Source organism: Triturus cristatus, chromosome 4_2, assembly GCF_964204655.1.
Source record: "Triturus cristatus chromosome 4_2, aTriCri1.1, whole genome shotgun sequence".
Taxonomy (NCBI): Eukaryota; Metazoa; Chordata; class Amphibia; order Caudata; family Salamandridae; genus Triturus; species Triturus cristatus.
This window is the reverse complement of record NC_140586.1, coordinates 383019918-383037034: the sequence shown is the minus strand read 5'-3', so window position 1 is coordinate 383037034 and position 17117 is coordinate 383019918.

The window sequence follows — 17117 nt, the reverse complement described above, 5'->3', positions numbered from 1 at the left end:
CCCGTAATTCTTGGGGGTCACGAAAGTGAAACAGCAGCCGTATACAGGATCGAGGACGGGCCCACTTGCAGGGTCCATACAGGACTTGATTGTGTGCTCTCCGCACTACACTTCCCATAATGCACAGTCTCATCTGAGCCTCCCATTGGTGGGTGTGTCATATGGAAAATGGTGAAGTGGGTCAGTGGTTGCGCACACCGCTTCCGTTTAAGCCTCTGAAGAGAAGCATATGGAGCTTCGAAACGCGTCAGGCAAATCCACTACGGAGCGGCTCCTACAAGCGGATCCCTGTCCCTACCTACACATAAACCAAGCTGCTGGTTGAGTGCTACTTAAAGGTGGACAACTTTTGGAGCAGTATATACCACGCGGCCGTCCAGCCGCCGAGTATGCACCACCCCGTAATTCTTGGGGGTCACGAAAGTGAAACAGCAGCCGTATACAGGATCGAGGACGGGCCCACTTGCAGGGTCCATACAGGACTTGATTGTGTGCTCTCCGCACTACACTTCCCATAATGCACAGTCTCATCTGAGCCTCCCATTGGTGGGTGTGTCATATGGAAAATGGTGAAGTGGGTCAGTGGTTGCGCACACCGCTTCCGTTAAAGCCTCTGAAGAGAAGCATATGGAGCTTCGAAACGCGTCAGGCAAATCCACTACGGAGAGGCTCCTACAAGCGGATCCCTGTCCCTACCTACACATAAACCAAGCTGCTGGTCGAGTGCTACTTAAAGGTGGACAACTTTTGGAGCAGTATATAACACGCGGCCATCCAGCCGCGGAGTATGCACCACCCCGTAATTCTTGGGGTTCACGAAAGTGAAACAGCAGCCGTATACAGGATCGAGGACGGGCCCACTTGCAGGGTCCATACAGGACTTGATTGTGTGCTCTCCGCACTACACTTCCCATAATGCACAGTCTCATCTGAGCCTCCCATTGGTGGGTGTGTCATATGGAAAATGGTGAAGTGGGTCAGTGGTTGCGCACACCACTTCCGTTAAAGCCTCTGAAGAGAAGCATATGGAGCTTCGAAACGCGTCAGGCAAATCCACTACGGAGCGGCTCCTACAAGCGGATCCCTGTCCCTACCTACACATAAACCAAGCTGCTGGTCGAGTGCTACTTAAAGGTGGACAACTTTTGGAGCAGTATATATATATATATATATATATTAATATATATATATATATATATATATATATTATCTACTGGCGGTCGCCAGTAGACAGTTATAGTTAGGACCTATTTTCCATAGGAAATCTGCAACATTCTATTCCCAGTAAGTCTGGCACCGTTTGATGAATCCTTGCAAAATTTTCCAAACTTTTGGCCTGCTCCGCTCCGCTCCTACCCTGAAAGTTTCATGGTGATTCGTCAAGCGGGGGCCGAGAAAAAAGGGGGGTCCCAAAACACGTTTTCCCCATGCAATTTCCCATAGGATCTGTTGTCCCAGCTACAGCCCGAACCGCTGAATGGAATTACACCAAATTTGGCAAAGAGATAGTCCTCAGTTCAGACTTGTGCCTTTTGCATAAGTGGTGTGAATCTGTTCAGTAGTTCCTGAGAAAATTAGGGTAAAAAAGTTAGTGATATCTATGGCCGACCCGCACCATAAGTGAACCCTCCCCGAACCGAGCGCGCATGCTGATGATCACGCGCTGAATGCTAATTGGCTGTCGAGTGTCTGTCTACATTCGAAACCAGGAACTGTTGGCGGCCATTTTCTGCCTCGGTAGAAGCGAGGCTGAAGAAGCGAGGGGAATAAGTGTGTAAAACATATAAAGGGGTCAGTGTGGAAATACTCTGACTCTCTAGATCTGCTTAGGGGGTCCCAGAAGGACCCCCGGGAGCCCCCTTTTTTTAAATAAAAAAAACGTCGAAATGCGCGCACGGTGTGTGCGTCCTATCGTGTTGGGTGCATGGATTGTCTCGCGTTGGGTGAGCGGCTCCTAACGCGGTGGGTGCGCGGATCCAAAAAACATGGAAAAAATATATAAAATAAAGTTTTGAACATATGGTTAAAGAATATTTTAAAAGATATCAAAACATATGTTTGAAAAACCCAATAAAAACAAATCATATTTTTTAATTTTGAAAATATTTAAATGAAAAAATAGGTTAAAAAAATAGTGTTAAAAAAGAATTTCAAAAAAACATAATTAATGAAATTGACACACTGAATTTGAAAAATATAGAAATCAAATGAAAATCATTAAACATGATATCTTTAGAGATAAGTTATAGATAGGAATTAGCATTTAAAAAACCTTTGAAATTCACTGAAAAAACCATAGGTTTCATGCAAGTTATAGTTAGGAATTGGCATTTAAAAAACCTTAGAAATTCACTGAAAAAACCATAGGTTTCAGGGGCGTTATAGTTAGCTGGACATTTCCCTCGTACGAAGCCCCCGCAATTCACTGCTGATGACGTCACATATTACATCACTCATGACATGGTCAGTGACATCACTGATGAGATCACTGATGACATCTCAAATGACATCACCGATGACATCACTGATGACGTCATCCAGTGAGTCTGTGTTTCTGTAAAGTTTTAATATGTTTAATATATATAGGGAAAGGCCTGTTGAAGAATGAGTGGGTGTACAAGTGTGTGAATGGATGATTTTCTAGGTGCGTAACTGACTCTATAAGTGAGTCATTAAATGTATCTTACTGCAGACTAGTGACTAAACTGGGTGAATGTCTGTATGTGGCTGTGTGTTGGTGTATAAGTGGCTGCATGGTTTTGTGAATAGCTGTATGAGTGTCTATATGCGTTATTGATTGGTGGTCTGAGTATCTGTATGGGTGCCTGAGTGTTTGTGTGGGTAGGGTGTGTATGACTCTGTGCATAGATGTGTGAGTGGGTGATTCTATGGGTGCATGGTTTTAAGAGTGCAACTGTGTTGGACTGTATGGTTGGGTGGGTGTGTTAGTGATTGAATGTATATCTCAGTTGTACATGTGTCAGTAACTACATTTGTGAAATGCAGTGTATATGTGTGTAAGAGTATATAACTATCTATCTGTGAGAGTGTGTGATTGCGGGAGTGGCTGTATGGATGAGTGTGTGATTGTATCAGTAATTGGATAAGAGCGTCAGAATTTGTTAGTATTTTTATGAGTAAGTGAACTTGAGTGTGTTTAATTGTATAGGTGAGTAAATTGGACTGTGATTAATTATTTGCATGACTGACTAGGTGTGTCAGTACCTCAATGGATGATTGGCGGTGTGTGAGTGTCTATATAGGTGTATAAATGCATATAATAGTCCTGTACAGAGTGACTGTAAGTATGAGAGACTGTACAAGTGAGTGAGTGGAGATGTATATAGACCTAAGAGTCAATGAGTGGGTATGTAGTTATTGGTATAGGAGTATCTATGGTTTTCAAAATGGCCATCTGAAATTTTGAGCCGGTGTATCAAAGGTTATATTAGGGTGTGAGAAGGTGCACTAATTTATCACATGGATGACGTCATCAGTGATGTCATCAGTGATGTAATTTGAGATGTCATCAGTGATGTCATCAGTGATGTCACTGACCATGTCATGAGTGATGTAATATGTGACGTCATCAGCAGTGCATTGCAGGGGCGCGAGTTATAGTTAGCTGAACTAATTATAACAGGGGAATTTCTAGGGTTTTGTACGAGGGAAATGTCCAGCTAACTATAACGCCCCTGAAACCTATGGTTTTTTCAGTGAATTTCTAAGGTTTTTTAAATGCCGATTCCGAACTATAACGCCCCTGAAACCTATGGTTTTTTCAGTGAATTATATTTTTATATATTACCAACTGGCGGTCGCCAGTAGGTAGTTATAGTTAGGACCTATTTTCCATAGGAAATCCGCAACATTCTATTCCCAATAAGTCTGGTGCCGGTTGACGAATCTTCTCAAAATTTGTAAAACTTTTGGCCAGCTCCGGTCCGCTCCTATCCTGAAAGTCTCGGGGTGATTCATCAAGCGGGGGCCATGAAAAAAGGGGGTTCCCAAAATACGTTTTCCCCATCCATTTTCCCATAGGACCTTTAGCCGCAGCTACAGCCCGAACTGCTGAACGGAATTACACCAAATTTGGCAAATAGGTAGTCCTCAGTTCAGACTCGTGCCTTTCGCTTAAATGGTGTCAATCTGTTGAGTTGTTCCTGAGAAAATTACAGTTAAAAGTACATATATATCTAAGGCCTCGGAGGATCCGCGCACCCTATGCGCACTGGGAGCGCACCCTCTACGCACCCTGCGCGCACCCTCCCGATCACGCGCTGAAAGCTAATTGGCTGTCAAGTGGTTGTCCACATTTAAAACCAGGAACTGTTGTCAGCCATTTTGTGCCTCGGTAGAAGTGAGGCTGAAGAAGTCTGTGGAGTGAGTGTGTAAAACATATAAAGGGGGCAGGGTAGAAATACTCTGACCCTCTAGACCTGCTTAGGGGGTCCCAGAAGGACTCCCAGAACCCCTTTTTTTGTGAAAAAACTGCAAAATGCGCACTGGGTGCGCGGATCCGGCCTTAAAAAGAAAAAACGAAGCGCGGACTCCCGCTCTTCTTTAATAATTCGCCCCCGGGAGGGCCAAATCCCGGGGGCAAAAACTGTGAAATTTAATGGGGGGCCCGGAGGGCCCCCAGCCCCGGGGACCGCTACCTCTCGGGGCTACAAAATAAATGGGTGGGGGGCTCAACGGCCCCCCCAAGCCCCGGGTGCCACCACTCCCCGGGGCTTTATTTATTGAGGGAGTGGGTCTGCGTGGCCCCCCTCCTGGAGCCCTCGAGGGCCCTGGGGACCGGCACCCCCCAGGGCCAGCTCCTGCAGTATCCTGGGGTGCCCACCCCCAGGACACTGTTGTTTGCTATGAGAGGGCGGGAGTCTCCCACCCTCCCATAGCAAACTTCATTTGGATTTTGAAAGAGAGAGCAGAGAAACCTGCTCTCTCTTTCAAACCATATTGCTTTTCCACATGGGGAACTGCATGTCAGCAGCTCCCCATGTGGAAAAGCAATGCCGGCTCCCGCAGGAGGCGGGGAGCCGGCGGGACCGTGGGGGCATTGGGGCTCCCCTCACGGTCCCCAATGTTTTTTATAAGCCCCGGGGGATGGGGTCCCCGGGGATAATAAAAATTACTGATAGGGGCTATTTTTTTTTTTAAGGTAAAATTAGGAGTCCCTCATCCAGCGCGGCTCTCAGTGCACCCCCCTGGTGTGTACGCGTTGGGTGCACGACTCCTATCGCATTGGGTGCACGATTTCTCTCGCGTAGGGTGCGCGATTCCTATTGCGTTGGGTGCGTGACTCAAAGCAAAAAAAAAGATTTTTTTTTAGATAAACATCAAGCTTATGTGTTTTGTTCTTGAGTGGCTCTAAAAAGAGCCGTTGTGTTCATTGAGAGTTTTTGGTACTTATAAGTAAGTACCTATACAGAGTCTAAAGTTGTTGAGGAAGACTCTGTTACCCTCATCAGTAAAATGTACACCATCTCTCCTATAGATGTCTTGCATATGAAAACGCAGATTGTTGTTGTAAATGGACAACATTCTATAGTCTCGGAGAAAAGCAGAAACAGATTTATTCACATGTTTCCTAGCTTTCTCAATCTGTGGCCAAAAATGATTGGACCAGTTCCATTTCTGCCTTTGGCATATGTTAGAATAGACAAAGGCTGTTTGGTGGAAAAGTGAAATCAATTCTGCAAAGGTGTCCTTGATAAGCATTTCCAGACCTACCCCAGTCAGAGTGCCTCGGTCACTGCCACCACAGTGCACAATTATGAGGTCAGGGTGTTGGAGATGCAAAAAGGATTTTACCAATGGCATTAATTGGTGCCACTTTAACCCTCTCTGTCCAATCCATTTAATATCTACATTTGGCAAACCTAGGTCTTTGTGAATGACTTTGTTTTCTGCATACCTTTGGCTCCAGAAAATATAGCTGTGTCCCACAATCCACACTCTAAGCATCTTGAAGGGCGGTCTGGATGCACTCAGATGGTCTCTGTAAATGAAATGGCAGTTTGAAAAGTAAGATCTTTCTAAAATGATGGATAAGATGCAGTTTTGAAAAAAGAAAAGAAATGATTAGTTGTTTGACAACATTCTACACTGAAAACTAGGGTGCATGTTTCGGTTTTTTAAACGCATGATTCTTATTGGTTAACAAAAACTGATTGAAAGGAACATTATATAGGATAGGCTGAGATGTTGAAAAGTCAAGCACACTTGATGTTTTGATTAGCAACATTGTGTGCTGAACATGTGACCTGTGTGCTCAGTTAATTGTTCCATGAACTGTTTCTATGGTAACAGGTAGAAGGCAGATTGGGGGTAGGGTTCAAAGTTATGTCATTTCGAAAGGGTTGAAATGTGTAACCAATAGAAATGTGTGTTTGATTTTGAATAAATGTGGGAAGGAATGTGATTTCGTGTTTACATGTATATGTGTGCAAAATGAGAGGGAAACATTGCCATTCTTTGGTTTTGCTGACAGATGCACAGTGCAGAGATGCTGTATAAGAAAATCTGGTGTGTGACTGACATACTTCTTAATCTACAAAACAACTTGAAAGGTGAGTGTTTTAATTGTGAGGGGGTGTATGTGGTCCATTTTGATTTTAATCATGCTAATGTATTTCTCCTGCTAAAGTGCAGGGAGTACTTTTTTGTGTGTAGAATCTTATTGTCAGTGTGTGTGCATTTAGAAACCATGCTGTGATAAGCATTTGTGTTTTTCATGTGTTTGCAGACAGATATCTGTGCTGTTTTCCTGTTTTGGTAGAATTAGAAACCAGTCATTGTTTATTTATTTGCAAAATGAGTCAAGTTTCTACACTAAAATGCAGTACTCCTTTTAGATTATGAAATGTGTTTTGGTAAAATGCAAGGGATAATGTTGTTTGTCTAGAATCACACAGTGAGTCTGTGTGCATTTAGGAATCATTTTGAAAGAAACATTTTGGTACTAATGTGTAGTAGAACATTTTGAGCAATGGGTGCAGCCACCTTACATCTTATAGACTAGTAAATGTATTTTTGTAAATTGCAAGGGATAGTGTTGTTTTTTTAGAATCACACAGTGAGTCTGTGTGCATTTAGTAATCATTCTGACAGAAGCACTCTATACAAATGTGTAGTAGAAATGTGTGTGGAATGTGTGCAGTCACCTTACGTCTTGTACACTACTAAATGTGTTTTGGTAAAATGCAAGGGATAGTGTTGCTTGTCTAGAATCAGATTGTGAGTCTGTGTTCATTTGCGCAACCATTGTGAGAGAAGCATTTGGTTACATCAGGTATTTGCTGAGAGATAACTGTTTTAAAATTGGTTATTTTGTCAAGTTTTAGTAGTATTAGAAGACAGTCATTGCTTATGCATTCACAAAATGAGTAAGGCTTTCATAGTAGTGTGCAGTATTGAAATATGAAGAATTTCTGCAGTCACTTCAGCCCTTCCACACTAGTGAATGTGTTTTGGTAAAGTACAAGGAATAGTGTTGTTTGTCTAGAATCACACTGTGAGTCTGTGTGCATTTGGGAACCAATGTGAGAGAAGCATTTGGGTGTTTTATGTTTTGCAGACACATAAGTGCTTAAAAACCTATCCTGTTCTTACATTTTGGTAGAAATAGAAACCATTTATTGTTTATGTGTTTGTAAAATGAATCAGGCTTATACACTAATGAGAAGTAGTAAAATATGTGGAATGTGTGCAGTCACATTGCCTCTTCAAGAATAGTAAATGCGTTTTTGTAAAATCCAAGGGATACTCTTTGTTTTCTAGAATCACACTGTGAGTCTGTGTGCATTTAGAAACTGTACTAAGAGAAGGATTTGGGTATTTCATGTGTTTGCAGACTCTTAACTGCTTAAAAACCTATCCTGTTCTCATACTTTGGTAGAATTAGAAACCAGTCATTGGTTAGGTATTTGTAAAAAGAGTCAGGGTTCTACAATTATGTGCAGTAGTACAATATGTGGATTGTGTGTACTCTGCTTACCAATTCCGGACAAGAAAATGTGATTTGGTAATATGCTTGGGATAGTGTTTGTTGTCTAGAATCACATTGAGAGTCTGTGCATTTAGGAACCATTTAGAGAGAAGGTTGTGCGTACCTTATGTCTTTGCATACACATAACTGCTTAAAAAACTCTAATCATTTAGTCACTACCCAAGTACTCATGCACTGACCCAGGCCTTACCACATGGATTGATTCAAACGCTTATCCACTATGCATGCAGGCCTCTAACCACCTACACACTTGTCTTTCACACCTTCCATACCCCAATCAGTATTCATACAGTTCCCGCAAACACCCTGTCACTCCCCTTACACTCCTCCAGTGACTCATTCAGCACCAAAAACAAACACTTATAAATTCATCCAGGCACTCTCCTTGCAATACTCAAAACATTGAGTCAGTGCCCAAGTACTAATGGAGTGAGGCAGGTCATAGCACATGGATTTATTCAAACGCCTATCCACTATGGATGCAGACCTCTAACCACCTACACAATTGTCTTTCACACCTTCAATTGCCCAGTCAGTATCTATAAATTCCAATAAACACCCTGTCATTCCCCTTGCACACCTCCAGTGACTCATCCGGCACTATGTACTAATCTATTCACTGCACCGAAACCCAAAAACTTAAAAGATTCACCCAGGTACTCTCCTTGCAGTGCTCTAATGATTCAGTCAGTACCCAGGTACTCATGCAGTGACCCAGGTCTTAGCCCATGGACTGTTTCAAACATCTATCCACTATGCATGCAGGCCTCTAACCACCTACACACTTGTCTTTCACACCTTCAATACCCCAGACAGTATTCATACAGTTCCTGCAAACACCCTGTCACTCCCCTTACACTCCTCCAGTGACTCATTCAGCACCATGTAGTAATCCATTTACTGCACCAAAACCCAAACACATATAAATTCACCCAGGCACTCTCCTTGCAATACTCTAAACATCCAGTCAGTATCCACGTACTAATGGAGTTAGGCAGGCCTTAGCACATGGATTGATTCAAACGCCTATCCACTATGCATGCAGGCCTTTAACCACCTACACACTTGTCTTTCACACCATCAATACCCCAGTCAGTATCCATACAGTTCCTGCAAACACCCTATCACTCCCCTTACACTCCTACAGTGATTTATTCAGCACTATGTAGTAATCCATTTACTGTGCCAAAACCCACAAACTTAAAAGATTCACCCAGGCACTCTGCTTGCAGTACTCTAAAGATTATGTCAGTACCCAGGTACTCATGCAGTGACCAAGTCCTTAGCTCATGGACTGCTTCAAATGTCTGTCCAGTATGCATGCAGGCGTTTAACCTCCTACTCACTAATTTTTAACACTTTCAATACCCCAGTCAGTATTCATACAGTTCCCGTAAACACCCTGTTACTCCCCTTACACTTCTCCACTGACCCATTCAGCACCATGTACTAATCCATTCACTGCACCAAAACCCAACCAGTAATACATTTACCCAGGCACTCTCCTTGAAGTACTCTAATTATTGAGTCAGTACTAAAGTACTTATGTAGTGAACCCAGTGTTAGTACATGCACTGCTTCAAACGTCTATGCACTATGCATGCAGGCCTCTAACCACCTACACACTTGTCTTTCACACCTTCAATACCCCAGTCAGTATTCATACAGTTCCCGCAAACACCCTGCCACTCCCCTTACACTCCTCCAGTGATTTATTCAGCACCATGTAGTAATCCATTTACTGCGGCAAAAAAACTAACACTTATAAATTCACCCAGGCACTCTCCTTGCAATACTCTAATCATTCAGTCAGTACCCAAGTACTAATGGAGTGAGGCAGACCTTAGCACATAGATTGATTCAAACGCCTATCCACTATGCATGGAGGCCTCTAACCACCTACACAATTGTCTTTCGCTACTTCAATTGACTAGTCAGTATCTATATACTTCAATAAACACCCTGTCACTCACCTTGCACACCTCCAGTGACTCATCCAGCACCATGTACTAATCTATTCACTGCGCCAAAACTGAAAAACTTAAAAATTTCACCCAGGCACTCTCCTAGCAGTACTCTAATGATTCAGTCAGTGCCCAAGTACTCATGCAGTGAACCATGCCTTAGCACATGGACTGCTTCAAACGTCTATCCACTATGCATGCAGGCCTCTAACCACCTACACACTTGTCTTTCACACCATCAATACCCCAGTCAGTATTCATACAGTTCCTGCAAACACCATGTCACTCCCCTTACACTCCTGCAGTGATTTATTCAGCACCATGTAGTAATCCATTTACTGTGCCAAAAAGCAAACACTTATCAATTTATCTAGGCACTCTCCTTGCAATACTCTAACCATTCAGTCAGTACCCAAGTACTAATGGAGTGAGGCAGGCCTTAGCACATGGATTGATTCAAATGCCTATTCACTATGCATGCAGGCCTCTAACCACCTTCACACTTGTCTTTCACACCTTCAATACCCCAGTCAGTATTCATACAGTTCCTTCAAACACCCTGTCACTCCCCTTATACTTCTCCAGTGACCCATTCAACATCATGTACTAATCCCTTGACAGCACAAAAACCCAACCACTTCTAAATTCACCGAGGCACTCTCCTTGTAGTACTCTAATGATTCAGTCAGTACCCAGGTACTTATGTAGTGAACCTGGCCTTAGCACATGGACTACTTCAAATGTCTATCCACTATGCATGCAGACCTCTAACCACCTACACAATTGTCTTTCACACCTTCAATTGCCCAGTCAGTATCTATAAACTCCAATAAACACCCTGTCACTCCCCTTGCACACCTCCAGTGACTCATCCGGCACCCTGTACTAATCCATTCACTGCGCCAAAACCCAAACCCTTAAAAGATTCATCCAGGCACTCTCCTTGCAGTCCTCTAATGTTTCAGTCAGTACCCAGGTGCTCATGCAGTGAACCATGCCTTTCCACAAGGACTGCTTGAAATAACTATCCACTATGCATGTAGTAGTCTAACCAGTTTCACACTTGTGCTTCAGGCCTACAATTCCAGTCACTATGCATAAACTCCAGCAAACACACTGTGACTGCTGTTGCAAACCCATAGTAAGTCTTTCAGTACCATGTAGTAATCTATTCAGTAAAGTAAAACTCAACCAACTATGATTTCACCCAGTGTCTCTCCTAATAGTACTGTAATCATTCAGTCAGTAAGCATGTACTCTTTCAGTGAGGCAGGCTTTAGGGCATGAACTGCTTCAAAATAGGATGCACTATGCATGTAGTGGTCTAGACACCTTCACACTTGTGCTTCAGGCCTATAATTTCTTAGTCAGTATTTATATAAAATGTGTTTGTATAGTAATAGAAAAGTATAATTTATAAAGATATGAATATACATTTATTTGTGATTAATTTTTACAGATACTGTTTATTGCCATTAAAATAGAGAAATCATGCCGGACAAAGTAAGAAAAAGAAAAGAACAGAAAAAGGACAGTTACTTGAAGAAAAATCAACCACAAGTATTGAATGAACAACATAATGTGGCTAAAAAGAAAAAATCTTCTGGTAAGATCACAAAGCAATTTATTAAAAATGTTTGTAGGACCAGACAGAATGTAATGAATGCTGAAACCTCTGAGAATGCTTCAACTAGAAAAAATGCTCAAAATAATAGGAAAAGCAAAAAAGCAAATGGACAGTCAAAGGACACGAAGTATGGTAAAAGAACACAAAATCAGTATAAAGAAATAGGCAAAAAATTATTTTACAAGAGAGTAGTACATAATTTGCTGAAAGATACGAAGAAATATAAAAAGAGAGCTCTATTTTATAAAAAGAAGAAGCATATTGAAACCATTGTTGAAAAGGCTTTTGAAGTAAAAAGGAAACTATTCATTTTAGTATTAAACAGAATTCGATCACTAGATAAACCAATCCATTTAATGAAGGCCAAAAGTAAGAGGAAAAGAATAATTAACAGAACAAAGTTTTGTGATTTTTTTGGGGGTGAATGGAAACACAGTTCAAGTTCAGAGCCTTTCTTTAATGAAGAGAGTTATTTACAGAGCAATAATTTATTGCATGCAGTTGACACCAGTGGTCGAGGTTATGGGGTTAGAAATGGTTGTCCAATTGACAAAGAGAAAATGGTTCAAAGAAATGCAGAAGAAGTGATAGCTGATGAAGTTCTAGGGAGACGTCCTAAAGACCCTGTGTACACTTGGGATTGCAGTAGTATTTGTAGTGTACAACAAGAATCTATTGATATATTATGCAATTTCTTACGAGCATATAGTAAAAAAAGTTTTAAACAAAAGATTAAGGTGTTGCAAGGACTAGACCCTTGCAGAGTGAGAAAAAATACTGGTTTGCAAGGTCATTCTCTGGCTTGTCTTTCTAGGAAAGTTTGTCAAAGTGTTTTTCGCCATTTCAGGATGTTGGCAGTACATCATACTCTAATGCAGAAGTTAGTGAGAAGATTGTATTATGCAAAAAGTCCAGCACTAAAGTTAAATGAGTTGAACAGTGCTCTTTTGCGTGGGTCAGTATCGGATGTGAAGAAGGTTTGTGATGATATTGAGTTTTGTTACTTTGGTCCTCAGCAAGAGAATGCAGAAACTGACACATTTATAGAACAAAATGTTGAAGACAATGTAGAACCCATGATTACAAAATATTTTGAAGATCAAATCACAAAGTTTAAGGTTATTTCAGGTGAAAGACCAAATGTTTCTTATATTTGTTGTCGGCGAACTCACTATAAAAATCAGACTAGGAGTATCAATCTGTATTTAAAAAGTGAAAAAGAAAATAATGATAAGTGGAAGGAATTTGCAACTTATTTGTTGGTAGAGGATTGTTTTGATTTGGGTTCTGACCAGCGTCTTTGCAAATATTGTTATAACAAATTAGATGAGAATAAAATGCCTGCTAGAGCTGTTCATAATAATCTAGAGTTGGTTGCTATTCCTCCAGAGCTGATAAATTTAAATACCTATGAGTCTATTCTCATTCAATGTGTGCACCCGTTTCAGGCTATTATTCGTATGGAGCCTAAAACAGGTAAATTGCCTCCATCAGATTTACAAAGAGGATTAAAAGGAAGAGTTGGGTATTTACCATTAGATTTAAAGAAAAACATTGAAACTATTGGTGTAGACCGTGCAGAAAATGAACCACTAGTTATTCTAGTTAATGGTGTTCCTACTAAGAATAAGAAAATCTGGCAAGAGTTAGTGGATGTTAGAAAAGTGCAAAAGGCAACATTGTATCTGATAAAAAATAATGAGTACTATTGAAATGTGTTTGTAGGAGAAGAAGAAATAGATTTAGCAGAAGATACTGAAACGTCAAGGGGACAAATTGAAAAAGTGGACATGTCTAGATGTGAAGAAATCTATAAACATTACAGTGTAAATCCACTTCACTCCAAAGAAGTGATGGGGAATATGATTGAGTTATTCCAAATGAAAAAAGCAAAAGGAACTCCCATGAGTGTATGGGAAGAGAGCTTGGAAGCTCGTTGTTTCCCGCAGTTGTTTCCAACAGGAAAAGGTGGACGATATGATGAACGTCCTGTGCAGATTCCTTCATCTGAATATCGGACAACAAGATTATATGCAGAAGATCCAAGATTTCGACAATGTATCCCTTATATGTTTCATCTTCTGTTTGAGAGTGACTTGTCTGGACTTTCATATGCAGTAAATCACATTTTAAAAACTGGAATGCATCTGCAAAATGTAACTGCAAAGGATTTTATGGATAAAGTGCATCAGAGAGAAGATCATTTAGAATCTCAGTTGATTAATCTGATGGCATGTCAGCGTGGGACTAGTGAATATTGGTACCGTCATCATGGAGAACTGAAATGTATGCTATGGAACTTAGGAACTCCTACATGGTTCCTTACACTAAGCTGTGCTGAGTACGCTTGGGATGATTTACTTGAATTTCTTCGAGAGGCAAATTCCAATATAAAAAATATTGAATGCAAGACACTTGGAGAATTTTGCTCTTTGGATCCTGTTAATGTATGCTGTATTTCAATCATAGATTTGAAGATATGATGTCTTTCATCTGCAATAAAAAGAATCCTCCTCTTGGAGAAGTTGTGGATTTCTTTTGGAGAAAGGAGTATCAAGCAAGAGGTGCTCCTCATATACATATGTTGTTATGGATCAAGGACGCCCCCAAATTTGGAACAGATTCAGATGATACTGTTTTGTCTTTCATTGAAGAATATGCCACATGTGCTGTACCCAATAGCAGAGAAGATAAAAACTTAAAACAACAAGTCTTACGATTCCAAAGCCATAGATGTGGAAAATACTGTCGACGAAAGTACAAGTCTACGGATAAGTTCTATACCAAATGTCATTTTGCATTTCCACGTCCTGTATTATCCAAAGGAAGAGTGAACAGTTTTATGTCAGCTATGTGACATACCATCACAAGAAAGTCTCCAAAAAATACCTACAACTTAAGAAGAAGCGAAGAGTCAAAATACATAAATGACTACAATCCAGTTATTTTATCCATGTGGAACGCTAACATGGATATTCAGTATGTTGCGGACAATTCCATTGCTGTTGCTCGATATGTAACGTCCTACATTACTAAATCAGAAAAGACGGAATTGAAAGAAATGTGGGAAGAGATTTCTCACGAGAAGACTCTAAGTAAGAAATTATACAGTTTCAGTTTGAAGATGTTATCGCATCAAGAAATTGGAGCATATGAATGCTCAGATCGGTTATCATCTGCAAGTCTATACTCGAAAAGTAAAAGAATCATTTGGGTGAGTCTAGGTCTTGCAGCAATGCGAAATCGGGTACTGAAATCTGTTCAAGAAATTGAATACTTAGCAGAAAAAGAACCAGAAAGTACAGATATTTTGAAAACGAATATATTGGGCACATATTACCCAAACAGAAGTCATCATCTTGAGAACATGTGTCTCTATGAAGTGCTGCAAAACTACACTTTTAAACGGAATAGTGCAGAGAACATCAATGATGGAAAATATGAAGTCATTGGTCTCGAAGGATGTTTGGTGAAACAAAGGAAAGGAAACTTGATTAATCACAGGAAGCTGAATTGCGACACTGCTGATAAAAGGGAATTTTACTATTTAGCCCTTTTGAAAATGTTCAAACCGTGGCGTTCAGAACTGGAATTACTTGGAGATTTTCAGAGCTATGAAGATTCATTTAATGCTTGTAAAGATAGCATACAATGCAGTGCTTTTGCAAATTATGTGAAAATGTTGAATGATGAAATTGATCAAGAAGCTACAATTGCAGCCGAGATTGCTAGAGACAGTTCTCAAGACAGTCAAAGTTCTGCTGCACTGAGTCAAGATCCACTAGGACAACCAATTGTTGAAAATGAAGCAGCAATTGCCATGAATGAGGTGGAAACAGCAATGCATCAAGCTCAAGAAGATGTAATGGAGTTAGGAAACTTGGAAGAACAACTTAATGTTGAACAGAAACAAATTTATCAGCAAGTGAGACAACAGATTGACCATGGATTACTTCATGAAAAGAAAGAGTGCTCATGCACATCATTTCAACCTATCCGAATGTATGTGAGTGGACAAGCTGGAACAGGAAAAAGTTTCTTAATTAAAGTAATTACAAGTTATGTGCAGAAAACAACTGAGCAGCATTTGTCTTGTGTTGTCACTGCTCCAACTGGGTTGACAGCACATTACATTAAAGGAATTACTTTACATCATTTACTAATGCTACCAGTAGAGCATGAGAACAAATTGGAATACCACAAGCTATCTGGAGAAGCTTGTTGTGAAGTTTCAAGAGTCCTGAAGAAAATGAAACTTCTCATTATTGATGAGGTAAGCATGGTTTCAAACTTAATGCTTGCTTCTGTGCATTTAAGAATGCAGCAAATTCTTAAAACAGAGTATGACGTGTTATTTGGAGGAAAACACGTCATAGTTTTTGGAGATCTACTGCAACTGACTCCTGTAAAAGGACAACCAGTATTTAAAACACTTGCGCATGAAGACACCAGAAAGTCTCTGGGTAGTGTTGGAAACATGAACATTTGGTAATATTTTGAATACAAAGACTGACGAAAAATATGCAACAGGCAAATGATGCTGAATATGGAAGTATTCTTCAAGATATAAGAATTGGACTTTTGACAGAATATGGCAAACAAGCTTTGCAGAGTCGATTACTTTCCAATTTGTTTCCAAATGAAAATGTAGTTCCTGAGAAAATATACATGAAAATTGCAGAAAATAAATCTGTAATCTGCCTAATGCCAACACTGCGCGAGTGTTCTATATTCAACGAAAAACTGTTGAAACTGGAAAATGAAGAAATTATAAAAATGGAAGCCATCGATAAAATAGAGCATGAAGGAATCACTATTATTTTGACGGGAAAATTGAAAACAAAACTGGATACTTTAGAAAAAAGATATCTAAAACGGCTGGTTTAGAAAAGAATCTATATGCATGTATAAACTGTCGGGTAATTTTAAGGCGTAATTTGGATGTAGAAAAAGGTTTAGTTAATGGAGCAATGGGTAAAGTTGTGGATTTTGTTAATTATCAGAAAAAAGATGGAATTGGATTTTTTAAAATTAAATTTGATCAGATTAAAGAAGTTAAAGAAATTGGTCGTTGTTCAGTTCGTTTATTGCTTGTTAAAGATTTATATGTCCGTAGGAAACAATTTCCATTTTCTCTAGCATACGCAGTGACTATTCATAAATCTCAAGGATTAAGTGTAGACAGTGCATTGGTGAATATTGGATCTACTGTGTTTAAAGAGAGTATGGCATATGTTGCTTTGTCGCGAGTCAGAACATTATCTGGTTTGTTTTTGATTGATTTTGATGACTCAAAGGTTACTGCAGATGCAAACTGTGTGAAAGAGTAGAATAGGTTAAGAAGAGCGTATGCTCCCAATTTAAGTCAATATCCTGTATTTGAAAAGCGTGTGGTTGGTCGAAAAAGAAGGTATGAGAATATCTGTATGGAAGGTGTAGAGAAGGGAAAAAAACAAGATAATGTTGTCATTGCAAGCAAAAAGAAAAAGGGCACTGTTGAAGAGATTGTTGTTTA